This window comes from Ascaphus truei, chromosome 7, assembly GCF_040206685.1.
Source record: "Ascaphus truei isolate aAscTru1 chromosome 7, aAscTru1.hap1, whole genome shotgun sequence".
NCBI classification, from domain to species: Eukaryota; Metazoa; Chordata; class Amphibia; order Anura; family Ascaphidae; genus Ascaphus; species Ascaphus truei.
This window is the reverse complement of record NC_134489.1, coordinates 38761075-38789010: the sequence shown is the minus strand read 5'-3', so window position 1 is coordinate 38789010 and position 27936 is coordinate 38761075. Positions and strand designations below refer to the sequence as shown.

Genomic DNA, 27936 nt, shown 5'->3' with positions numbered 1-27936 from the left:
CCCTTCACCTCCCCTCACCCACCCCTCACGCCACTTCCCTTCCCTTCCACCTCCCTCCACCCCCCCTTCACCTCCCCTCCACCCCCCTTCACCTCCCCTTCACCCCCCCCCCACCTCCCCTTCACCCCCCCACCTCCCCTTCACGCCCCCACCTCCCCTTCACCCCCCCACCTCCCCTTCACCCCCCCCCTTCACCTCCCCTCCACCCCCCCTTCACCTCCCCTCCACCCCCCCTTCACCTCCCCTTCACCTCCCCTCCACCCCCCCCCTTCACCCCCCCCTTCACCTCCCCTCCACCCCCCCCCTTCACCTCCCCTCCACCCCCCCTTCACCTCCCCTCCACCCCCCCCTTCACCTCCCCTTCACCTCCCCTCCACCACCCCCTTCACCTCCCCTCCACCCCCACCCTTCACCCCTCCTTCACCTTCCCTTCACTCCCCCCTTACAACCTCCCACCACCTCCTCACCACCTCCACCCCCCTTCCCACCTCCCCCACCCCCCTTCCCAACTATCCCCACCACCTCCCCCCCCTTCCCACCACCTCCCCCCTTCCCACCACCTCCCCCCCACCCAACCCCCTTCCCACCACCTCCCCTTCCCCCCCACCCCCCTCCTTCCCACCACCTCCCCCCCACCCCCCCCCCTTCCCACCACCTCCCCCCCACCCCCCCCCCTTCTCACCACCTCCTCCCCCACCCCCCCCCTTCCCTGAGGCGGAGTCACGGGCCAAAGGACACACAGGGACACAGACACACACACACACGTAGACACACACACACACACGTAGACACACACACACAGACGTAGACACACACACACACACGTATACACACACACACGTATACACAAACACACACACGTAGACACAAACACACACACGTATACACAAACACACACACGTACACACACACACACACACACGTACACACACGCACGTAGACACACACACACGTACACGTAGACACACACACATGTACACGTAGACACACACACACACACACACATGTACACGTAGACACGTACACACACACACACACACACACACACACACACGTACACACACACACACACATGTACACGTAGACACGTACACACACACACATGTACACGTATACTCACACACATGTACACGTACACACACACATGGAGACATACACACACACACATGGAGACATACACACACACACATGTACACATACACACACACACGTATACACTCACACACGTATACACACAGGTATACATACACATAATGTATACACACACATGTATACACACACACACATGTATACACACACACACACACACATGTATACACACACATGTATACACACACACACACACACACACACGTGTATACACACACACATGTGTATACACACACACACGTGTATACACACACACATGTGTATACACACACACACATGTGTACACACACACACATGTGTACACACACACACATGTGTACACACACACACATGTGTACACACACACACATGTGTACACACACACACATGTGTACACACACACATGTGTACACACACATGTATATACACACATGTATATACACACACACATGTATACACACACACACACATGTATACACACACACACGTGTATACACACACATGTGTATACACACACAAATGTACACACACACACACACACACTTATACACACACACACATACAATGTATACACACAAACATGTATACACACACAAACATGTATACACGTGTATACACACATGTGTATACACACACACAATATATACATACACACAATGTATACACACACACATGTGTATACACACACGTGTATACACACACACACGTGTATACACACACACACGTGTATACACACACACACGTGTATACACACACACACACGTGTATACACACACACACGTGTATACACACACACACGTGTATACACATACACACACACGTGTATACACATACACACACACGTGTATACACATACACACACACGTGTATACACATACACACACACGTGTATACACATACACACACACGTGTATACACATACACACACACGTGTATACACATACACACACACGTGTATACACATACACACACACGTGTATACACATACACACACACACACACACACATGTATACACACACACACATACAATGTATACACACACACACATACAATGTATACACACAAACATGTATACACACACACACCCCAGCACCACCACATCAGCACACCGGTATCCCATGCCCCCCCAGCACACTGGCATTCTCGGCTCCCCACCATTCCCAGCCCCCATCAACACCATCAGCACCCACACATCGCCACCTTTGCACCTCCCCCATCGGCACACCCACATCCGCACCCCCACATCAGCACCAAACCCTCCCAAATCAGCACACCAATACAATCACCATCAGTACAGCCACAGCAGCACTACCACCGCACATGGGCCGCGTGGACCACTCCCCACCCAAATGCCACACCCACACCACAAACATCCCGGGCAACGCCGGGGCTCTCAGCTAGTGTACATATATATGTAAGTTAAGCTAATGTACATATATATGTAAGTTAAGCTAATGTACATATATATGTAAGTTAAGCTAATGTACATATATATGATGCAGATGCAGTAAATGTCAGCATGGTTCAGCACTTGTTAAAGTCTGTAAATGTATGTACAATGACATTGCAATGAGCTGGTGGCCCCGTCTACTTCTAACCGCTCTGCGACCTGACCCCTTTGGAGAATTAGGTGAAGAACCGAGGCCTACCTCCCGTATACTTCTGTCCCAAACTGGCATGAATAGCCGTTTACCCCCCCCCCCCCCCCCATCACAAACACATACATCACGGTGACATCCTCCGCTTTAAGGGAAGCGCTGGCGTCCTATCGTTGTAGGGGAACATTTCCGGGGACTCGGACACCGTCATGCTTTGAAGAGGAACCAATTCAGACCAGCCCGGGGGCTATTTGTCAAAGTTTCCTAACTGCAACGTGTCGACAAACCCCGTGTTATTTTGTGCGGTAAACCCCGGGGGGCTGTTAGCTGCGGCCCTCGTTTTGCAGCTGGATACAATGCGGTGAGCGCAAAAACAAAGAGTGAGAAAAATAAATTAGTAGATGAATGGTTAAATCAAACTGAATAGTCTAATTAGGCTAGATGGCCAGGTTGCTTTGATAAAGCATTATTATTATTATTATTATTATAAACGGCCCCTTGAAAAAGTACATGGGGATATCATTGTCTCTCTGTACTGTGGGGGGATCGGCCAGCTCCATGTCGTCAACCCCCCATTGTGCCCGACGCGTGGGCGGTATTCTGCATCTCTCAGGCACTCTATCCTCGAGGATGTTTGGGGAACGGGTTTCTTTCCCATTGACTCGCTCACTCAGCCGTCCAGGTCATGCACAGATAACAGGAGAGGGGAGACAATTGTAACCATTTATTATTCATTAGAAATAACTTTGTGCCTTCTGAGTCACTGATCCTGATCAGTGGCTGCGCCGGCCTCCGCGTCGCACGGCGTGGCGGGGCGGCTTTGCATGAGCTGATGCACCAGTTATTTATAGCGTGATATATCAATGCCCAGGTAGCATTTACCAACGCTGCAGATGAGTGATATTTGGTGGTTGTGGACCAAAAAGGGGATGGCATTTTAGTGGAACGCACGTGAGACCCACTGAAAATCTGTGGGTCCGAGAACATTGAAGATGATATAATGCGTTTTTTTGGGAGTCACCCTCTCTATAGGAGTCAGACGCTTTAGGGCAGGGGTTGCCAACTGCAGTACTGACGGGCCTCCAACAGGTCAGGTTTTCAGGGTATCCCTGCTTCAGCACAGGTGGCTCAGTCTTCGACTGCACCGCCTGTGCTGAAGTAGGGATATCCTGAAAACCTGATCTGTTGGGGGGCGGGGGGGGGGGAGGTCTTGAGGATTGGAGTTGCCCACCCATGCCCTACAGGATTAAGGTCTGTGCAAGCTGTATTGAATAACCCCTACGTTTCTGCATTATGGTTGAGACACCCGGTGCTGCTGAGAGCAGAGGTTAAAGGTCGGGTTCCACTTCCTCTCCATCCCATTTAATTTTGCTCTCCCCACTCGCACGGAAGGAGTTGACCTTTGTTCCCCAATGTAACACACTTGACCCCACTGGAACCAGCAAAACCTTGTGCTACAAATGTTAAATATTGCATTACATGTGTACAGCTTTGTTTAAGGAGTCCTGGCTCACTACATGGTGAGCGGGAGTGAGACCGCGTCTTGTCTTGCGCCCGCTTACCTCTCCGGCGATTTGATGGACTGCATTCAAAGCGCGAGCGATGGGGAGGCGTGTCGGAGGGCGTGGCCGTGATGTCACGGAGCTGATTCGCCCTCATTGGGCGAACCGCTCACGTGACCCGCCCGTCGCGCAGCAGAGACAAACAATTTTGTCTCGCCACGCATTGGTCGCCTCGGCGTTCATGTCCACGTGCGCACTATGCACATGTGCATAGGCCTCCATTGGTGGTCGGAACCACTATGGGCGCTGCCTAACGTGCTGGCGCTGCAGTGACTGCAAAGATGCAGTGATCAGAGACATGTTATAAAATGCCGCTTACATTTTTTTTTTAATAATGAATGAGCTTTTTAAAGCAGCAGCACAACATCTCCCGCTTTTTCCTTATTTGAATATGTAAAGCGCATGACAATGTATAATTCTACATTCTTACCTAAATTGGGAATCGTTTGGTGCTTCTGTTATAAATGTGAAAATCCTGATTGTGTGCCTAACATAATGGCCGCCTTTCAGTTTCAATCAATCCTTGTGTCAGTGTAACTCAGCAGCTACAATGTATCCTGATATTAGTAAGGTAACATTATCTATTGTTACATCTTTACAGCTCAAGCTGCTGGGAACATTGGCAACAAATCATCACAAACAGGAACAAAACAGCAAAGATCTTGCACTGCTGGGGAGGTGGGCTAAACCCTGCTATAGAAATCAAAGGATTATCAATGACTTTAAGAGATTATTAATAACAAAACAAATCACTATTGTCAAATATTAAAGAACACATTTATTTAAAAAAACAAAAAAAACCTTAAGATGGCACTTTTTTTTTTGGTGCTGTTTTAACCCTTTAGCTGCCAGATGGGTCGACAAGGCTTTGCATAGGGTTAATCCAACAACATTCTGCTGCTGCTAATATTCAGGGGACTACATGTTTGGGAGTCACAGTTATTAAGGCGCTTGACCTTAAAATGCCCTTGCTGGTTTGTCCTTGAAGTTGGCAAGTCCATGCAACAGGGGGAGGCGCTGGGTGTCGTGGGAAGCTGCGAGTCGCCCTCCGCTCTGCCAGGGACCTTATCTCCTGCTTATCAGGGATGTCTTGCTTTATTTTCCATCTGGCACTTCTAGTCTCTGGCCGCGACTCCGGCCGGAATTAGACAGCTGTGTCTGGTGCGTCCTTTTTGTCGCCGCCTGCCCGCTTCTCGCTCCACGTGCCTGCATATTGGAGCCCCGCTGCTTGCCAGCGAGACTCGCTGCTATTATAACGGCAGCGCGTTCACGAGATAACGCACACCGTACGATCATTTCAGCCTGCCCTAAAGATCTAGCAATCTAATGGAAGTCGCAGAGCGAGAAAATCAATATCATCTAAAATATGCCACCCTGGCTGGTTTGCACACACACAAAAAAACCTTTCAAAAACAACTTGATGCAATTGTCTTCCTTAAACAACTGTAATCACACTTTAAGCAAACATTTTGCTGTTTTGTGTTTCTTTAGAAATGTAGCCGATTTTTGTTTTTGTTTTCATGGGATCTGAATGTTTCAGATAAATACATTATTGCTGCATTACAGACGAGCGCCTGATGCTTGGGTGTCTGCATTGGGATATTACTTTTGGCTAATGCTAGCCGCAATGTGTGCAGTCTGCAGGGTTTAACATATAGGGCGATATCCAACAGACCCCAGCAGTGGGATTTCTTGAACCTCTTCCTTTGTGTAGGCCCGGGGCTAACCCTTCGGTTATCGGACCCAGATTAGCTGAGCTGATTTCCAGTGCGGAGAAGCTGTTTATCACTTTATGCTTAGGCTGTGAGTAGCACCCTTTCTGTGCCCCGCATAAAGCCGCCAGCTCAGCGGGATTAAAGAGGATTAATCCATCATGTGTGCTGCCACCTATAATAAAACCCTGGTCTCAGGCAGCCCTGGGAGAGGATTCTGGGTCCAACTTCTGTTTTCTTGCTGGCGGACTGAGCAGCTAGCTCCAGATTAACCTCTTGACTGCCAGGGGGTCCTGCTACATGTTGCTGTTTTTTTTTTGCATTGAGATTGGAGATTTAAAGATCCAATCCCACTTTATTGTCCTAATGTGTGTGTGTGTGTGTGTGTGTGTGTGTGTGTACACAGGTCTGAACACACAATTCTTCACGTTCCTGCCCCATAGTTTAGAGCAGGGGGTGGCCAACTCCAGTCCTCAAGGGCCACCAACAGGTCAGGTTTTCAGGATATCCCTGCTTCAGCACAGGTGGCTCAATCAGTGGCTCAGTCAAAGTCGAAGACTGAGCCACTGATTGAGCCACCTGTGCTGAAGCAGGGACATCCTGAAAACCTGACCTGTTGGTGGCCACTGAGGACTGGAGTTGGCCATCCCTGGTTTAGTTTAACACAGGGTTTTGTCTCATTGTTGGAAAGCCGGAGGCCTTTTTCTCTCTGTATTCCCCAGTATTTTTCGTCATTAACCTCTCCCCCAACTTTCTTCACAAAGTCAGTTCGTTTACCCCCCCCCCCCCCCCCCCACTGACTGCAACAATAAATAGCCTGATATCTACAGAGTAAAAGCGACAAACTCTACTGAGTCACCCCCATGTTTCTGCATTATTATTGAACCAAGAGCGCCGGGAACACATTGAGATACGCTGCGCTACTGCTACTGCCAGCCCCAGCACCGCAACGGTGTTACCCTTTCATACATTTCAAATAGGGCATTCCCGGAACAGTGCCGGGAAACTGCACTAAGACGACGTGCGCACTTCACATTTGTTGCCATGCTTTTTTGGAGGGACCTGGCACATTACACTGGCAGTTAAGAGGAGAGCAATACATCACATGAGGATCTCAGAGGGGGGGAGGATAGAGGAAGAGGTCTTACCCGTGTTCCTGTTTCCTGCTGTCTTGGGGTCAGAGCTGAGATGCTTTGGACAATTCAGCCAAACCTAGGAGAGAAGAGATGGTATGGTGGTGAGGATAGCTGCACGACAGCCAGGGAGCACCATGTAATGTTCTGCAGGTATATCACCAAAGTCCTGCGCACCCCAGAGCAAGAAGTGCCAGCTTTTAGGGCTGATGGAGTGGCTCAGTGAGTAAATACATGGCTCTGAAACAATGACACTGAGTGTGAAGCAGGGGATTCTGGTTCAATTACCGGTGTCGGCTCCTTGTGACCTTGGGCAAGTCACTTTATCTCCCTGTGCCTCAGGCACCAAAAACATAGAGTGTAAGCTCCACGGCACTTGTGCCTGCAAACATTCTATATATATATATATATATATATGCTGTCCGTGCTATACAAGGTGGCTAAAAAAAAAATGAATGTATGGAATGAAGCTCTCTCTATATATATATTACGTCCTAACACTGTGTCCCATCAGAGCTGTGTTGGCAGTGATATTAGCTGACACACAGCCAAACGCCAAAGCTGCGTGTGTTAGAATAACCACAGTCTTCGCCGCCATGAGTAGTTCACCACAGACTTCCTGTAACGTGCCCTAATGGCTAATGACAAGTGCTAAGGGGCATGGATCCATCCATAGTGGTTAGCATTAGTCCCCCCCCCCCCAATATCCCAATGTGATTGGCACTTCTCTATGGTTTCAGCATCACTGGCCTTGAGAAGGGGAACTCTGGGTTTAGGAGTTTGTGACAGTAAAGCAGCTGCACCTACAATCTCATTATTCAATCCATCTTACATTACAGTCCTGTCACATTTTAACTCCATTGAGGTGAGACTCGTTGGTAGGAAGGTATGTCGCTTTGAAGCGTGTTACTCGGGAAAAGAAGGATCCAACGCTCTACGGTTTTGATTATAATGCTAATTTATTTGTGCCACACAACATTTCGACCTAAATAGGTCTTTCTCAAGTGACTTTACTTTGCTTAGAAGTGTGTCCCATCAGGGCAGTAGGAATGAGTAATTACTCAGTGGAAGTTGGCTTGAGCCTTGTAGGATCGCTCTGAGATATACTTCATGCATTGGAAGACAGCCTTATAGGTAATAAATCTAATGCCTTACAAGCCAGTCTCAATCAACAGTAGTGGGTCTCACGCATTGGAAGGCGATATCACTGAGTATATAGGAGGCTCGCTCATTCCATCATTACATCGCAACCTCTCACATTTGCAAACACAGAAATTTCCCTCATTGGGAGTCAGTGTTGTTCGTTAATAGTCGGTATCGGTTCTCACTCGCTGGATATTAGTCTTGTACATACATTGAAAGAGGATCTGAGTCACTGGTTGGCAGTCCTGCTTGTTTTTAGAGGCGCACACTTATTGGAAAACAACGTTGTTGGCATATCAAACTCTCTCCGGCTTCAATGAACGCCATTCCCATCCATGAAGTCTCACTCATTGAACGCGATGCACATTTCCCTAAGGGCGCTAGAGCAACTCCGGCCCTCACGGGCCACCAACAGGTCAGGTTTTCAGGATATCCCTTCTTCAGCACAAGTGACTCAATCAGTGGGACAGTCGTTGGCTGGCCAACTACAGTCCACAAGGGCCAACCAACAGATCAGGGTTTACGGATATTCCTGCTTCAGCACAGGTGGCTCAATCAGTGGCTCAGTCGAAAACTGAGCCACTGACTGAGCCACCAGTGCTGAAACAAGGATATCCTGAAAACCTGACCTGTTGGTGGCCTGTGAAGGCTGGAGTTGAGCACTCCTGTTCTAGATACTGGAAAAAACGGCAAATGAACACTGCATGCTCACCCAGACTGCACTCACCAAGGCAAATAAAAAGGTGTTTAAAAGGCACCCTACTGTACATCTCAAAAGGTGACAGCCGTGTGGGGAGGAGTTGTGGTGTAGTGGTTAAGGTGTTTGAACGCAGAAGCTTGTGGGTTTGATTCCAGCCTTTACTCCTCATTCAAATCTTTGTGATGCAACAGAGGCCCCAGAAAGAGAAAAGTTCAGAAGCTTTACGGAAATGTGTTAAATCGGGTGTGCTGGTTCTGACCGGCGAACTTGTATCCATGTGGTATGTTATCTACACGTGTGCCGCCTGGAACGAGTTCATTAGATCACCGTTGCCCCCTACCTCCGTGCACTTAAATGGTTCTTGTATGGCGCTTTGGAATTGAAAGGTTCGATATAACCACAGTAAATGACTAGAGCTGATAAAGGACTATCCAGCCCTGGCCAGGCCATGTTTTAGATACAAACCATTTATATGGGGGCTTTCCTTAGCTACGTGCCAAGAACACTGCCCTTGTGGGTGAAACGGGGCTCCATCCGTGCAGCCGGTTTTATAGGTTTCAACATGCTGTAAAAATGCGAGCAGTCTAACATCTTAAAAAAAATAACAGCTTTGCGATTACACTTTAAAAGGGGTCATATCCTTCCAAAGGCTTCCAGCGACTGCCCGCTGAGAAAAATACGCATGATTAAATAGCTTACCTAAGATCATCAACTGTGAGTCTTCTAATTATAAGGCCCCTCACTAAGTGGTTTACTGGACAAGAACATTTTCCTCTAACATAAGGTATTTTTAAACATTTAGATTTTAAATTGACCTGCAAAATACATATGCATGCAAATATGAATTGGTAGTAAAAGTATATTGAGAGAGAGACTTCTAAACATACATTATTGCACATGTATATTAGCATACATTAAAATAAACTGACTTGTGTGTATACAGTTTAACACCTGCCCCTCCCCCCCTTCCTGGTGTTGGTTACTAAAGTAATCTTAGGAGTTAATAGTAAGCAGTGGCTGGTAGGCTCCACCCCTTGACGCGTGGAGCTACAGCGTTAGTGCGCGAGCAACGTCAAGCTTGTGTGGCGCGCATGTGAAACATGCACTGCAGGTGGGAGGCGACAGGGAGGCGTGACATCACGTGAGCGGTTCGCCCTCATTGGCTGAACCACTTCACGTGACGCTGACGTCACAAGGCCATCTCTTGTAAAGACAAAATATTCCGTCTTTCCAAAACGCGGTCGCGTGCACTATGTGTGCCTCCATTGACTTTAGTTATTTGTTCTGGCGCGCACCGTCGCCAGCAATATATATTCTCAGCCTGAGGGTCAGAGGGAATATTCTGGAAGGCTAGGTTCCAGAAGGAGAGGAGAGTATGCGCCTCGGGGAGTAGATGGGGGAAAGTCAACCCCCCCCCCCCCCAAGAAGAGATTAGGCCACCGTTTATTGTGTTTTAGTTAGACAGTGCCTTAACAGTTAGGGTCCCTATAACATGGACAACAACTATATGCAGGTCCCAGAGAGGGAATGCAGACATGCCACAGAGAGCTGCATAGATAGGGCTCTGGGATGTCAGGGGATCAACCCTACAAGCGGTTCTCCACATACAGAGCATACACCCCCCCCCCCAGGATCTCTCCTCCCCCCCCAGCATGTCCTTCCTTCTCTCCCCCCTCAGCATCTCTCTCCTCTCCCCCCCAGCATCTCTCTCCTCCCCCCCCAGCATCTCTCTCCTCCCCCCCCAGCATCTCTCCCCTCCCCCCCCAGCATCTCTCCCCTCCCCCCCCAGCATCTCTCTCCTCCCCCCCAGCATCTCTCTCTTCCCCCCCAGCATGTCCATCCTTCTCTCCCCCCTCAGCATCTCTCTCCTCTCCCCCCCCCAGCATCTCTCTCCTCTCCCCCCCAGCATCTCTCTCCTCTCTCCCCCCCAGCATCTCTCCCCTCCCCCCCAGCATCTCTCTCCTCCCCCCCAGCATGTCCTTCCTTCTCTCCCCCCTCAGCATCTCTCTCCTCTCCCCCCTCAGCATCTCTCTCCTCTCCCCCCCAGCATCTCTCTCCTCTCCCCCCCCAGCATCTCTCTCCTCCCCCCAGCATCTCTCTCCTCCCTCCCAGCATCTCTCTCCTCCCTCCCAGCATCTCTCTCCTCCCCCCCAGCATCTCTCTCCTCCCCCCCAGCATCTCTCTCCTCCCCCCCAGCATCTCTCTCCTCCCCCCCAGCATCTCTCTCCTCCCCCCCAGCATCTCTCTCCTCCCCCAGCATCTCTCTCCCCCCCCTGCATCTCTCTCCCCCCCCTGCATCTCTCTCCCCCCCCCAGCATCTCTCTCCTCCCTCCACAGCATCTCTCTCCTCCTCCCCCAGCATCCCTCTCCTCCCCCCTCAGCATCTCTCTCATCCCCCCCCCAGCATCTCTCTCCTCCCCCCCAGCATCTCTCCCCCCCCCTCCCCAACATGTCTCTCTCCTCCCCCACAGCATGGCTTTCATTATTTCCTTTCTTTTTTATTCTTTCCTTGCACTAATGTGTTTCTCGGTTGCGTTTCACCCGCATATCTGTTTCTTTCCTCCAATGTCTTTCTCTTCCCCCCTTGGCGCTCTTATTTTTCCCTTCATGTCATTCTCTTTAACCTTCAAGTTTCTTTCTCTCTCCTACAACCCCCCCAGCATGTCTCTCCTCTCCCCCGCATCTCTCTCTTCTCCTCATGTATTTCTATCCTCCCCCCCAGCATTTCTTTCTCTCTCCTCTCCCACCACATCATGTCTCTCTCTCTGATCCCCCCTCCCCCCCAGCATCTTTCTCTCATCTCCCCCAGCATGTCTCTCTTCTTACACTGGTCATCCCATTCTTTCTCTCTGTTCTCCCCTCATGTATTTCTCTTATGTTCCCCTCGTGTTTTTTCTCCCTCTTCTCTCACATGCCATTCTCTTTATTTAACCCTGCATGTATTTTCCCCCGTCATCCTCTCTAACAATCTTTTTCCAGCAACTTTTTCTCTTCCTTCCCCTTTCTCCCTCTTACACCCTCATCTCACTCTTTTCTCCCTCTTACACCCTCATCTCACTCTTTTCTCCCTCTTACACCCTCATCTCACTCTTTTCTCCCTCTTACACCCTCATCTCACTCTTTTCTCCCTCTTACACCCTCATCTCACTCTTTTCTCCCTCTTACACCCTCATCTCACTCTTTTCTCCCTCTTACACCCTCATCTCACTCTTTTCCCCCCTTCATAGCTCACTCTTATCTACCCTCATAGCTCTCTTTTTCTCCCCCTCATATTGGTCTCTTTTTCTCCCCCTCTTGTCTCTTTTTCTCCCCCTCTTGTCTCTTTTTCTCCCCCTCATGTCTCTTTTTCTCCCCCTCATGTCTCTTTTTCTCCCCCTCGTCTCTCTCTCTCTCTTCTCCCCCCTTGTGTTTCTGTCCCTTCTTTATGTATATATGTATGTCTTTATTTATATAGCGCCATTAAGGTACATTCACAGCAGTAATACACGTGGCAATCCTATAAATAATAATATAAATAACATGATGGGAATAAGTGCTTCAGACATAAAAGTAACATTGTGGAAGAGGAGTCCCTGTTCCGAGGAGCTTACAATCTAATTGATAGGTAGGAGGAACGTACAGAGACAGTAGGAGGGAGTTCTGGTAAGTGCGTCTGCAGGGGGCCACGGTTAATGTATCATATATAGTATTAGCCACAGAGCTACTCATATGCTTCTTTAAGCAAGTGTGCATTAAGGTGGGTCTCAGGCCCGTTCTATACTGCATGCGGCCGTGCGTGCCTATGCGGACGCGCGTGCACGTGCCGCATGCTTTTCCCTGTTATACAGCTGGGAGCTGCAGGTACTGTGTATCTGTGTGTATATGTTTGTGTGTGTGTGTGTGTGTGTATGTGTGATGTGTGATGTGTGTGCATGGATTGTGAGTGAAAAAGTCTTAAATAAGATTTTTTAAAGAAAAAAAAATATATGTATAAATTCCTAAAATTTTTTTTATTTTATTTGTACAATCATTGACACACACACACACACACACACACACACACACACACACACACACACACACACACACACACACACACACACACACACACACGAGCGCCGGTAGCGGCGGGAAACCATCTTTTTCCCGTCTTCGCCGCTGTCTGTCGGTTCCCCGCTCCCTGCCGTGCGCGCGCGGCACTTGTATAGAAGGGCTGGCTGACCTCAGCCATCTATATCTGCCATGCGCGCGCACGGCGTAGCACGCCCCGGCACTATAGAACGGCCCTTAAAGGTGGATAGAAAGGGTGCTAGTCGGGTGTTGAGGGGAAGGGCATTCCAGAGGTGTGGGGCAGTCAGAGAGAAAGTATTTTCTCTTTGTGTTTTTCTCTCTTCCTTTCTATCTTCTTCCTTTTCATGTCTGTTTTTTATCCCCATGATTTAACCCTTCCCTCCCTCTCACCTTTCCCAGCCTGTCTCTCATGCGGCAGCTTCAACCCCGCCCACTGACCGAGGCCCTTCCCAGACTGAGGCCCTTCCCAGACTGAGGCCCCACCCCTCTCGCCTTTCTCTGCCTGTCTCTCAGGCTGCATGCAGTTCCAGCCCCACGATGCTTTACTTGAGGCCCCGCCCCCTGACCTAGGACCCACCCACCTACAGAGGCTCTGCAGAGGCAGGGATTCCCCCTCTGTGCTTCCTGCTGTATCTCAAGGCCCCGCCTCCTGACCCAGGCCCCGCCCACCTACAGAGGCTCTGCAGAGGCAGGGATTCCCCCTCTGTGCTTCCTGCTGCATCTCAGGCCCCTGCAGGGAATTAACCGGGGCCCCCTAAACACACCAGGCCCGGGACAGCAGTCCCCAAGACCTTTAAATTAAATGTCGGGGACCGTGCAAGGCTTCTGCAACTTCCCCTCTCTTGGCTTCCAGCGATGCATCGTCATGGGAACGGGTTCATGAACCTGTGGTGTCATTTGACGCTGGAGCCAAGGTAAGGGGGGGGGGGACGTGAGCAGGGGGGGGGGGGACGTGAGCAGGGGGGGGGGGACGTGAGCAGGGGGGGACAGCACGCAGGGGGAAAAGTTTGTGCACCCCTGCTACAAGGTTTGCAATATGACTTGCTGTAAACTACGTCACCCATCCATTTTCCGTCATCCTTCTGCCCACACCAGCGCTAGAACTACATATCCCATAATGCATTGGGAGGGGGTATTGGAGCAGGTGGGGAGCAGCACTTTCCCTGCTCTGTGCAACAATGCAAGTTTCCTGTCCAAAGTCATTAAATATTGTTCGACATTTCCTTCCCATGCTGCTTTCACAAAGCTCTGAGATGACTATCTAATTTCCGTCTTCACCAGCCCCCGCCACACAGCTCCTGATAGCAAGAGATCCGCAGGCTGGCGTGGGGACCCCAGTTTAGCCCTGAAGCGTGTTACAATGCCAACATAGATAGATGAACATAAGTAGCTGGTTGTGCTTAAAGCAACAATCCAAGCGGGTGATTTAAAAAAATAATAATAATTTAACATAGGATTAAAGGGTCTCCGTAGCTGAACCACATTAATTTCCGCTCCGAGGACCCCCTGATTCCAGAGATATAGACCTTTTTGTAGGAGGTTCCAGTAGCCTCTCTGCTCTGATAGCCGGGTTCATGTAATGGCAGTTTCAAAGCCCTGCGGGCCAATAGCAAGCCATGACGTCATCAGGTCCGGCTTCCTATTGGCCCGCGAGACGCGGGAGCTTTAAACTCCACGAGATACCAGCACCCCCCTTGAAGGTCTATCTTGAGACGTGGGGGGCGGGGGGGGGGGAGGGTCATGGAGCTGAAATGAATGAGGTTCAGCTCCGAAAACCCCCTGATTCAAACCGATGTTAAAAAATAATAATAATAATTTTTGAAAAACCACAGAAATTACTCCTTTTAATCCCAGTGTCCCCTGAGAAATGCAAAAACACATCATTTTCTCTCAAGATACAAGTAAGTAAAACAATTACTTTAGAGTTGATAGGGTGTTAAATCTTTTCTAAGGAAGCCGGTTGTTTGAAAAGCATTTTGTTTGACCCATTGCATTGGCTTCACCTATAATTAGCAGGCAGCGCTTCTGAAAATTGGGCACGGCAGGCAGGGCACGGCCAGGCAGACACATTTTCACAAGGAGTTCTCTCAATCTTTTGCAGAGGCACAAAAGTTTTAATGGAAAAAGGAAACCCATTAAAGGCAGGAATGGTTCTCTTGATCCCTCACCGCCTGCAATCTCTGCAAAGTTCAAGAGCCTAACTGAATTCATCAGAGCTGCTGCCCTGCCCGGCTCCCTGCACCACTTCTTACTGGGTTTCTGGCTCAATCCTTTTCTATTTTTTCTTTCTTCTAGTTATTATTTTTCTCACCAGTCAATTTTTTTGTTTTGACATCTCCGTCTAGGACTTGAAAGTATGTGTTTTTTTTTTTTTTTTTTTAGTATTATTATTTTTGCTTATTGGTATACAAAGAAAAAAAACCTTAACACACAGTGTGGTTGCTGGGTAGAATGATGCAATGAAAGGGCTAATGTGGGAAAGAATGCAGTGATTAGAAGGAAGGGCAGAAATGGAAATATACCATAATGTGCAAAGCTACACTATGAGCCTCTAATTAGTGCTATAATTACTCCTATTAAAAGCAATAGGTACAGGTCTTACGGGGCAGACCCTGTTACTGAGGGACCTTTTTACCTGGATCCCCTGGTTACTGTTATGCTAAATATAACTACACTCAACTGTGCTAATATGAGAATGGCAAAGCCAGCAGTTTACACCTGGAAAGGGTTAGTGTTTTGCAGATCCTTTGTTACTGTTCTAATGCAGAAGGATGTTTATGGGCAGTAACTGCATAGAGAGCATGAGACTTACTCGAAGTGAAAGTTGGCTGGCCTGAGTGTCATTATAAAGCGCACGCACACTTTGCCCAGATAGAAACAGCCCGGGGATATGGCTTTGTTAGAGCAATGTGCAACGCTACAATGCTTCTTGCTCGCTATCACCCCAGATTCAGCACTCCGGGTCTGATCTCAGGGGTCATGTACATGAGCAGCAATCAGAAAAAAGGATGACCCAGGGCACAAACGGAATTCCAAAAAGAAAATGTTAGTGTATCATAACAGCACCAAAGTACGACGCTTCGTCCTTCTAAGAGGACTTTTTCAAGTGACTGGCATGTAGAAATTTAAAAAAAGTCTAGTATAAATACAGCAGGGCCCCGGGCATACAGCGGGTTCCGTTCTAAGGGCCCGCCGTATAGTGAAAACCGGCGGAAAGCGGAACAGGCGATTTTCAGCTGTGCGCATGCCCAACACGGCATTTTCCCCCTTGTGCGCATGCCCAGCCCGGCATTTTCCCCCCTTGCGCGCATGCCCAGCCCGGCATTTTCCCCCTTGTGCGCATGCGCAACCCAGCATTTCCCCCCTTTTGCGCATGCGCAACCCAGCATTTCCCCCCTTTTGCGCATGCGCAACCCGGCATTTTCCCCCTTGTGCGCGCAAGCTACGTTATGCGCGCCGGCGACAACAGCCTCCGAGGAGACATGGCGGCCCCCTTGTCGGTGCCGCCGTATCAGCGGATCGCCGAGAAGCGGGGCCTTGCTGTAGCCAATAAACATGTGAATAAACTTAACATAATCCCCCCCCCCCCAATTATCCCACGTTGATATTCAGCTGGCACATTATTTAGCCACATTATGGATGTGTCCATTCGCAATTCCGGTCGCGCCTGACATCTCGCGAGAATGGCTGACGTCAGCCATTCTCGCGAGATGTCAGGACAATCAAGGAGTAACATCAGACGAAGGACCACCATGAGGACGTCAGCGCGGCCGGATTGCAAATGGACACATCCGTAATGTGGTGGATTAATGAGGCAGCTGGATATCAACGTGCGATAATTGGGGCGGGGGATTATGTTAAGTTTATTCACATGTTTATTGGCTAATTATACTAGACTTTTTTTTCCATTTTCTACATGCCAGTCACTTGAAGAAGTCCCCTTGGAAGGACGAAACGTCGTACTTTGCTGCTGTTATGATACATTAACATTCTCTTTTGGAATTCCGTTTGTGCCCTGGATCATCCTTTTTTTTTTTCTGTGCATACAAAATCCACCATATCTTGGTTTTACACCCTACATTTTGAATGTAAGCCCTTAACCCTATCAGCTCTGAGTTTACACGTGGCTTAATACCAATGGGGAGACTCAGAGGTCCTTTTAGGACCATTACTTGAAAGCAGTCCTGTTTTTCCACTAATGGTTCACAAACAATAGCATGCAACCACCGGCTGTCAAACAGATCATCATCATCACATGTGCAGTCGCTGCCATTACAGGGCCTTTCTAGGGTGTAGGCTAATGCAGTTCTCTCCCCCTCACCAATTACATTATAATCCTATTTGTAAGAGCTGGAGGGAAGAGGTTGGCCATTAATGCTTCTCTCATATCTCCCCTGGAACTCGTAACACAATTCACTGATCAGCCGTTTAAGGGAGCCCGGCTGCAGTCTCTACTTTGCCACGTTGTGGTCCCCCCCAGGGCAGAGCAGAGAGCCTGGAATGCCATGGCGACAGACACTTCAATTGTTTCTGTGCGCCGAAACGGGAGCAGAAATCCATTCTCCTCCCTGCGGATGGGAAGCAGCCGCCTTGTGATAAGCTTAGCTGTCTCTGAGCGACCAACTGGGGGAAAAGGGTAGTCTTTGAAGTGGTAGATCCGGTGCCAACTTCTTGTATTTCAATTTATCTTGAGACGGCTCAGAATTAGATGGTAAGCTCTTGGGGCAATGATCTGAAGTGCCTATGTTGTTCTGTGCGTATGTCTTCAGGTGTTGTCCGAAGTGATAGCTGTATGTGTTTTACAAGCACTGTTGTGGCCTGACACAATAGTTTGGTGGTACCCTTTCATAACCCTCAGAGTGCTGCTCTCGGGATTTACCGACGTTACATTCAGGTTCAGGTCCTTCTAGCACCAAATTGGTGATGGGCAGGTGGCAAAATACCAATAAAATACTTGTATGGAGCGGAATTCTTTGAAACGAGGGAGCGAAACCCCATACTTTTTTTTTTTTTTTTTAAATATGTCTCATGTAACAATTTTTTTATAAAGGAAAAAAGAGACTTTTGTATGATTAAATATCTTAAAAAACATAACAGATAACAAATTAAGAGAGATCTTAAAAAAAAAAAAAAGACGCCATGTCAATTTCTGACATTCAAAACGCTTTGGTACTCGTGTGTGTGTGTGTGTGTGAGGACACACACACACACACACACACTATACCCTCAGTGTTATTCATCACGATCTGCCTGAAAGCTCTCGATTCCTCACGGCTCACATCTGTATTCTGCAAATCTAATCATGATGGGGAGGAAAATCAGATTATGGGATAGAAAGGGGTTATGAGGAGGAGGAGGGAAGGGGAGGAGGAGGAGGAGGGAAATGCTCTTTCCAGCACACGGGGAAAAAAACCCAACAAATTGCCACAGCAACTCATTGTGAGTAAATGACCTTTCATCAGAAAGCTGAGTAAAACCAGCCAAAGGAGCCGGAGTCTGTTCTCAGCTCCCTGAGGGCCAGCGTGCATTTCCCTGCAATGAATATCATTGCAGTTCTGCTTTTCTGGGCTACTTCACAGGGCAGCTGGTTTGATTAAACTAGCATCGGAGGTCTAAGGGGGGGGGGGGGGGGGGGGAGACTGAACACGAATATGATGCACTGTACAACACTCCATATATATTCTGTGGTTTCTTTTATAACATCAGTGGCACTGTGTGTATTATACGCAGCGGTGCGCAAACTGGGGGCGTGAGATTTTTCAGGGGGCGCGGGCGGTTGCAGAGGCACCACGCTCTTCCCCAATGCATTTAATGCTGGAGGATCGCGTGAGGCTTCTGCAACACTCCGCTTACCTTGATTCAGCCGGTTGTGTGAAACGTCAAATGACGCGACGTGGGTCATGGCGTGATATAAAATGACCCCCACACGCCGGAATGCAAGGTAGGGGGGCGCGAGAGCACCGGGGGGGGGGGGGGAGAATCAGACAGGGGGCGCAGCCTGAATAGTTTGCACACCCCTGTATTATAGCAACAACAAAAAAACAGGGCCCTTTAAAACATGGTGATGGATTCTTACAGATGTACAATATTTCCCAGAATCCCTTGCTGCAGTGGAAGCACTATATGCTAAGAGATAATGGGGAAAGGCAGCGTTATAGACCTGCTTGAGACGTGAATGTGCTCACACGTGGGGACGTGAATGTGCTCACACGTGGGGTTTTTATTTCCTTAGATTTAAACGCAACCAAAAATAAACAAGATTTTGTGCAGTGTTCACACACACACGTGTGGATGAACCCAAATAGTGAAGCACAGTGCACACGCACACGCATTACTACTTGGTTGACTCCCCCCATGGCTCCTGATTTTAGAGGCAGAATGTTTGAGGGCAGAACAGTCATCCCGGCTTTAGATCACAATGCTTCTTAATTAAATAGAGAAGTGGAAGGGAGGGGCGACTGCCACAACCAGATACAGATACTAAGTATCACTATAAATCACCGCCTGTTCCTTTGCCATCGCAAACTGCTGTCACCCTACTGACCCTCCCTCACAAAACAAAAGCTAACTATAATGGGTAGAGAGGTTAGGACCCCTGCATTAGGTTAACGCCATCCCTTGTGCTTGTATGGCATCATCGCGAGGCTGCTATTGTACCCATTAGATCAATCGCTTAAGAGGCGTCTGTAGACGTGAGCGGAATACATCCCGAGCCAGGGATACGTTGTGTGTATTCTGCAGGATTGTGTCTGCTCTCTGACAGCTCCAGAAAAATGTTCCAGTTACGGCAGAATTACTATTTGTAACTTTCAAATTGGAAGTCTGATTTCTTTTCAATATACTGAAAGCATACTTAAAATGCAGTCTTTCCAGTTGTTTTTTTTTTTTTACCTGTTGGTAAGTGAGATTAATTGCAGTGAGTACAGAAAAACATTGAAGGGCGCTCCCCAATTCAGCAACTGTCAGTCAGTAACAATTTTCCTTTAGATTCTGCTCCACGATTTGGGAGGGAATTACTAGTACCTAAGTCAGGGTTTAAAAAAAAAATGTTTTTTGTTAAAAACACTATAATTATGTTGGGAAATTCTGCAAAACCCCAACCCTCTCTAATAGCGCGTCTGAGATCAGATGCATTGTAAGGAACCCCAACCCTCTCTAATAGCGCGTCTGAGATCAGATACATTATAAGGAACCCCAACCCTCTCTAATAGTGTGTCTGTGATCAGATGCATTGTAAGGAACCTCAACCCTCTCTAATAGCGTGTCTGAGATCAGATACATTGTAAGGATCCCCGACCCTCTCTAATAGCGCATCTGATATCAGATGCATTGTAAGGAACCCCAACCCTCTCTAATAGCGCGTCTGAGATCAGATGCATTGTAAGGAACCCTGACACTCTCTAATAGCGCGTCTGAGATCAGATGCATTCTAAGGAACCTCAACCCTCTCTAATAGCGCGTCTGAGATCAGATACATTGTAAGGAACTCTGACACTCTCTAATAGTGCGTCTGTGATCAGATGCATTGTAAGGAACCTCAACCCTCTCTAATAGTGATATCAGCATTGTAAATTCTTCTGTATTTGGTACAATTTTCAAATGATCTGCGAACTGCAGGGAACCCTTGAAGTATGCCTGCGGAACCCAAGCGTTCCTAGGGACCCCAGTTGAAAATCACTGCTCTAAACAAATAGTGCTAAACTCAAAGTAGCCCTTTGTGCAGTAACGCCAGAATTAATAGGTGGTCACACGTTGTGCATTGCACCAATTGGGACATTTCATCTCTCCACTTAGTTTTTTAGTAACTAGTGCACAGGTACTTTGACGCTCAGCGCTAGTAATATAGATATATACTTCTGAATCCTTTCCAAGAACAGACTTGAGATATTTGAATACATGTGTGTGCGTGTGTGTTTGCTGAACAGAGAACGGTGAAACCAGATCGCACCTGAGGGTCTGTGTTTGAACAGGAAATCTATGTCCCGGGATAAATCTACTCACGGTGTTTCCGCCAGCAGTGGGAATTATAAACTGTGCTGCCAACATCACCTGTTTGTGATCCGCGGGGTATATTTCTCTATAGCTGGAGTAGCCAACTCCAGTCCTCAAGAGCCACCATCAGGTCAGGTTTTAAGGATAGCCCTGCTTCAGTGCAGGTGGCTCAATCAGTGGCTCAGTCAAAGACAGCCACTGATTGAGCCACCTGTGCTGAAGCAGGGATATCCCGAATACCAATTCTGTTGGTGGCCCTTGAGGACTGGCGTTGGCCACTCCTGTTCTATAGGAACATACGGTTGTTTTTTGGATTAAGTTTAAAAATCTCAAAGGTTTCTAAGGCTAAGGCCCCGCTCCCTCAGTCAGCGCGCCCGTACTGCAGACAGGCGGCCCGCTGACAGGCACAGACCGCGATATGTGGTCTGTAGGGAGCCGGGCGGGAGTGGGGGGCGTGGTTTGAGCGGAAGGACCCGCTACTTCCCCCCTCCCTCCACGGGCTCGGTCTCCCGGGCTGCAGGAGGGAGCTGCTGCTGGAAGGTAAGCAGCTCCCGCTCCCTCCCCCTTCCCCCACACATGCCCTACACACACACACACACACACAAATACCCTACCTTGTGTAGGAAGCTGTCTGACAGCTCCCGCCCCCGATCGGCTCATCAGCGCACCACGTGACACGTCACTGCTCGGGATCACAATTTTCTTGCATCCCCTGGCGGCTGACACGTCACAGCGCGTAGTGAGCCAGCAGCGAGGGGGGACTGGGACCGGCTCGGGAGGATTCCCCTGCTGGTGGGGAACGCTCACGCGGCCGCCCGCGCCGCCGGGCGCAGCGGGTCCCAGCCCTAATCCCATCACGCAGAAGATGCATTGATTAGGATTCCCATCCTATCCTTATCAGGGAGCCAATAATGGGAGAAGGAGACAGGGGGATGTGCCTGAGAAAAAGTGTAGAACATACAGTGACATCGGACAAAAAGGAGGAAATATGTCTTAACTTCTATATGCCATGTTCCTGTCCTCCCTCCCACACTGTGCTGCGGTGTGGACTATGTTGGCGCCATAGAAATAAAACATAATAAATGCGCTCACCCACATAACACCTTTTGTATGAACTCAGAACACGCAAACGTCCTGGGAAAGGAGCGAAGATGCCTGTGACAGCGTGTTGAGGATCGCTGAATCCCTTCCAGTTATGAAGGTGTGAATTATGTTTGTGTCAAAAACACATGATGGAGATTCATTAAAAAAAAGGATCAGTGTGTCTTAGAAATATTCCCTTTAAAGGAGCACTCCGGCGACCATTTATGTAAATAGGACGGAAGCAGGGGGTCTCCGCGTTCGTTTCAGCTCCTGGGACCCCAGAACTGAAATTAACGTGGTTCAACTCTGGAGACCCCCTGTTTCAATACTATAAAAGGGCTGCTAGGCGTGCCTAAGTTATATATTGAAAAATATATATATATATATTCACACACACACACACACGCTGTGATCTGGAAATGCTGAATTCAATCACATCAGCTACTTATAGTTATCAGTTTCCCTAACAATGGCACCGTAATTACTTTGCAAACAAAGACAGCTTGGAGGACTGGCAAACAGTCATATCACTAAAAAGGTCAAAAGTTGTTAAACCTCCCCAAAACGTCTGCTTACCATGGGAATGTTAAAAGTTAACAAATACATTTGAAAAATACTGCTAGGAGGCCGTGTGTTTTTGCTGTCAGAAGGCCCCTTAGAGCAGGGGTGCACAAACTGGGGGGCACCCCCCTCCCCCCAGGGGGAGTGTGAGTTTTCTTATGCTTACAGAGGCCCCGCGCTCTTCCCCAAAGCATTTAAATTAAATGTGGGGGGACTATGCGAGGCCTCTGCAACTTCCCTTACCTTGTCTCCGGCATCCTCTGGCGACATGTCGCCATGGCAATGCAGCATCATTTGACGTCGGAGACAAGGTAGGGGGGGGAGAACCGACAGGGGTGCAGAGGAAAAAGCAAAGTGGGGGAAGCGCCACCCAGGGGGCTGGGAGAATTTCCAGGGGGGACGTGGCGGCTACAGAGGTTCCGCGATCTCCCCAAGGCATTTAAATTAAATGCCGGGGGACTGCGCAAAGGCCTCTGCAGCTTCTCTTACTTGGTCTTCGGCAACGCGGCGACGTGGTAACCTGACGTCAAATGACGCAATGGGTTCACGTGATGTTGCCGTGACCCTGCAACGTAATTTGACACCTGAGCCGAGCAGGAGGAGGGGGAACGAGCCAGGAGGTGAGCAGGCAGGGGGGGGCGCAGGGTCAAAACTTTGCGCACCCCTGCAGAGCAATGCAAAGAGGGTGTGCGAATGCTTTGCAAACCTATGCCGAAAGCAGCCTCGCTTCTCCAATACAAGAACCCAGCGGGGGAATTGGGGGAAGGCAACACCTTGTCTGCTGGGATTAAACAAGACATCCGTGAGGTGCGAGGCGTAAAGATCCTCTGCACGGATGTGAAGAGACAGGCAAGCCTGAGTGTGTCCTGTTCCAGGTTGTCAGACTTCAAGCCTCCCTGGCTCAGCTCTCCTAACCGCTCTCGTTGGGGTTTTTTTGGTTTCTCAGGGAGAGTCTGCGGAGGATTTGACTGCTCCCCCTGGGAGAGGTGGCCGGCAGTAACGAAATAATAAGCGTTTGCAAAATGAGGCAGAGGAGGGACGGGGCCGCGGTGGCCCGGTGGAGGAGATGGAGAAATGGCTTTGGTAGTAAAAGAAAACCACGTAGGTAAAAGTGATGCCTTTTGATGGATGTTCCGAGTGCAAGGTTTCAGGACCTTTCAAGTCTCCTCTTTAGGCCAAGAGGGGAGTGCCTACTGTAGGAAGCCACAGCAGATCCTTATGTTGACTAAACCAAAAAGAACCCACCAGTGTAATAATATGAGCCGTGTTAGGGTCCAAAAGCAATTGTGGCAGTAATCTGTCTCTTAGGCAGGTGTGGGCAACTCAAGTTCAAGGGCCACCAGCAGGTAAAGTTTCTAGGATATTCCTGCTTCAGCACAGGTGGCTCAATCAGTAGCTCAGTCTTTGACTGAGCCACTGATTGAGACACATGTGCTGAAGAAGGGATATCCTGAAAACCTGACCTGTTGGTGGGACTGGAGTGGCCCGTCCCTGCTCTAAGGGGTTTTTTTGTCAGTCTCCCAGCTGTGAAATTGGCACAAATAAAAACAACCCCTCTTCCCCTTTTTTCAGTCGGATTTCTTTTCCTTGATAAATCTGGTGGTTCTTTTCAGCCGGGAAACTCCGATAAATGGATCTCATTGAGAGACATGTTCCCTCCGTGCCTCTCACTGACAATATACCCAGCTACTGTGCACTCCCTTTGCCCCGGGTGCTTCGTCTGACCATTTGGGAGCGGTCACAGCCGGGTTAAATGAGGCAAAGATGAGAACAGCATGAGGGAATTGTGCCTCTCGATCAGGTCACGTCCCTTTGGGATCAGATGTCCCCCCAGGCCGCAGGTGGCAGGAACTTACCGGTCCAATAACCTTACGTCAAATGTGAAGAACCTTCATTAACAAGCGCTTGATTGCAGCATGACACCGCAGACTATTCTGCTGGTTGATAGAGAAGCCCATTTGAGTGTCGCTATGGGTATCCAGATCCCTTATACATTCCCTTGTACATAACAAACCATCTCTGCACGCGGGCATTGCTGGCCCCTCTGGTAGCAAAGGGGTTAATTAAAGGCACAATCCCAGCAATATCCAACATGTGTGTTTTTGTTTTCACTAAAATCAGATCTGTTGTATTAGATAATACTCACTACCTTATTATTATTTTTAAAATTCAACTTTTAACACCATCTTTAATGCGTTTTCATATATGGAGCATCCTTTGATTTCTATAGCCAGGTTTAGCCCACCTCCCCAGCAGTGCAAGATCTTTGCAACACTTTCCTGCTTGTGATAATTTGTTGCCAATATTCCCAGCAGTTTGAGCTGCAAAACTGTAACCATAGTTCAGGGGTGCGCAAAGTTTTTAACTTGCGCCCCCCCCTGCCTCCCGCCCCCTCGGCCCCAGCGTCAAATGACATCACGGGGTCATATGACGTCACATTACCATGGAAATGTGGGGTCACGTTACCCGTGGCGTCATTTGACGCCGGTTACCATGGCAACGCATCGCCGAAGATCAGGTAAGTCAAGCTGCAGAGGCCTCAAGCAGTCCCCCCGGCACTTATTTTAAGTGCCTTGGAGAGAGCGCGGGACCGCTGTAACTGCCGCGCCCCCCCCTGGAAATTCTCCCGTCCCCCACTTTGCACACCGCTGCCATAGATCATGTTATGGTAGTAATGTAAGGATACATTGTAGCTGCTGAGTTACACTGAAGGATTGTTTGAAACTGAAAGGCAGCTATTTAGTGAACCCTGCAAGCGCATCGTTGTTGATCGATCATGGGAGAATGAATCGACCGGCAGCTTAGGTAATTAGTTTTCAATAAAAGGTAAATCAAAGGCGGCATATATTAAAACAAAATATATATATATTAAAACAAAATATATATATATTTTAAAGTGCCGCATGGATTGCCTTTTTAAAGTCAATTCCTACCTTCATTATTCTCATTGATTGCATGTCTGATTTGCCTTTACCGTTTCCAGTATCTGAGGGGTTAAATACCCCCAGCCGTCCCGATTTCCACAGACCTTCCGGCCTCTCATCCCTCACCTCTCACAGTCATAGCCGGTCACTGGTGACTCAGAAGAAGGGAACGGAAATGAATTACTATACCTATCATTTGAGTTTCACACCTCTAAGATTAGCACATGTAAAGAGGCGTGGAGGCGGCGGGGAGGAAATAATACCACCTCGCATGCTGCACTGATATTACCGGGGGACTCCACATTAAAGCTCCTGAACTCGTGTTTATGGTGCCACAAAACAGCTCGGGCTAATGACTTCCCTACAGCATCACGCTCTGCCGTTCCGAGCAGACGTTTCTTACGCAGAGCGTAATGAGAGCGTAATGACAGGACGTACATGTAGCACGCAGGGGCCGGGCTCTCTGCCTCCTCCCGAGCCTCTGCAGAGGAGATCCTCTGCTCGCCAATCGCTTGTGTGCAACAACAAGCTCGCAGTTATTCTCCCAGGGAAGAGATCACACCGGCGGGCCTTTTGCGTTCACTTCCAGCAACTGTCATAGTGTATAGTTATTATCTCTTTCCGGGCTTCAATGTCTCTCCCTAATGCAGTTATATTGTAACCTTTTAAAGCAGCAAAACGTGCAATCTTATGGGGTTTATATTAGATAATATTCTAATGAGTTTTAAAGCATCCTTTGATTTCTATAGCAGGCTTTAGCCCAGGGGTACTTCCCAGCTCGTGCACCCCCCCCCCCCTCCTCGGCTCTGGCGTCAAATGACGTTGTGGGGCCATGTGACGTTACGTGACCCCGCGGCATCATTTGACGTCGGTTACCATGGCGACGCATTGCCGAAGACCAGGTAAGGCTAAGGCCCCGCTCCCAGAGTCAGCGCACCCGCACTGCTGACAGGCGGTGCGCTGAGATACACAGACCGCGATCTGCGGTCTGTAGGGAGCGGGAGCCGGAGCGGGAGGTGGGCGGGAGGTGGGAGGTTTGATCGGGAGGTGGGCGGGAGGTGGGAGGTTTGATCGGGAGGTGGGCGGGAGGTGGGAGGTTTGATCGGGAGGTGGGCGGTTTGACAGGGAGGGGGGGCGTGGCTTGAGCGGAGGGACCCGCTACTCTCCCCCCCCTCCCTCCACGGACTCGGGCTGGAGCTGGAAAGTAAGTTTAAACACACACACGCAGGCACTCATTCATACACGCGCGCACACACACACAGGCAGGCACTCACGCACTCATACACACACACGCGCGCACACACAGGCAGGCACTCATACACACACACACACACACACAGACAGAGGCAGGCACTCACGCACTCGGGCACACACATACACACACAGATAGGCATGCACGCACTCAGACACACACACAGAGAAAGGCACTCACCTGCTGTCCCTCCACACTCCTCCCCGCTCCCCGAAGCCTCTCCTCCTCCCGAAGCCTCCCCTCCCCATTGGCTCACAGCCACACACGTCACGCGTCAAAGCTAGAAAACACCATTCTCTGGTGTCTCCAGCGGCTGACGCGCTACAGCGTGTAGTGCTCTGTGCAGCCAGTGGGGACCGGGACCGGCTCGCGAGGATTCCCCTGCTGGTGGGGAACTCGCGACCCGCCGCCCGCGCCAACGAGCGCAGCGGGACCGAGGCCTTAGAGAAGCTGCAGCGGCCTTGCGTGGTCCCCCCAGCATTTAATTTAAATGCCTTGGGGGAGAGCGCGGGACCTCTGTAGCCACCATGCCCCTCCTCAGAAATTCTCCCGCCCCCCACTTTGCACACCCCAGCTTTAGCCCACCTCCCCAGCAGTGCAAGATCTTTGCAACACTTTACTGTTTGTGATCATTTGTTGGCAATGTTCCCAGCAGTTTCAGCTGCAAACTGTAACAAGAGATAATGTTACCATAGTAATATAAGGATAGATTGTAGCTGCTGAGTTGCACTGACTGAAGCAGCCATTATGTTAGTCGCACAATCAAGATTTTTACAGATTTATAACAGGAGCACCAAACGATTGCCAGTTTGGGCATTGATACATTGTCACACGCTTTACATATAAAAAAATAAAAAAATGGGGGAATGTAGTATTGTGTCATTAAAGTAACAATCCCATCCTATAATGGAGTTGTAGTAAGAGAAAGCATTCCTCTATATACCACAGGGGCGCTCAACTCCAGTCCTCATGATCTCCCCCAACAGGTCAGGTTTTAAGGATATCTCTGCTTCAGCACAGGTGGCTTCATCACTGGCCTGACCTGTTGGGGAATCTTGAGGGCTGGAGTTGCGCACCCCTGATATAACACACTTTCT

At 49.2% G+C, this 27936-nt stretch overlaps 1 protein-coding gene across 2 annotated transcripts in view; it reads right to left on the bottom strand.

Annotated features, from left to right (window-relative positions):
• The window catches only part of SEMA6C (semaphorin 6C), a 163798-nt gene that overhangs the window by 93653 nt on the left and 42209 nt on the right, over positions 1-27936 (bottom strand). For both annotated transcript variants that reach the window (XM_075607766.1, XM_075607768.1), the window contains exon 2: positions 7150-7213. The gene's annotated coding sequence lies outside the window, so the exon portion shown is untranslated. The remainder of the gene's footprint in view (positions 1-7149; positions 7214-27936) is intronic.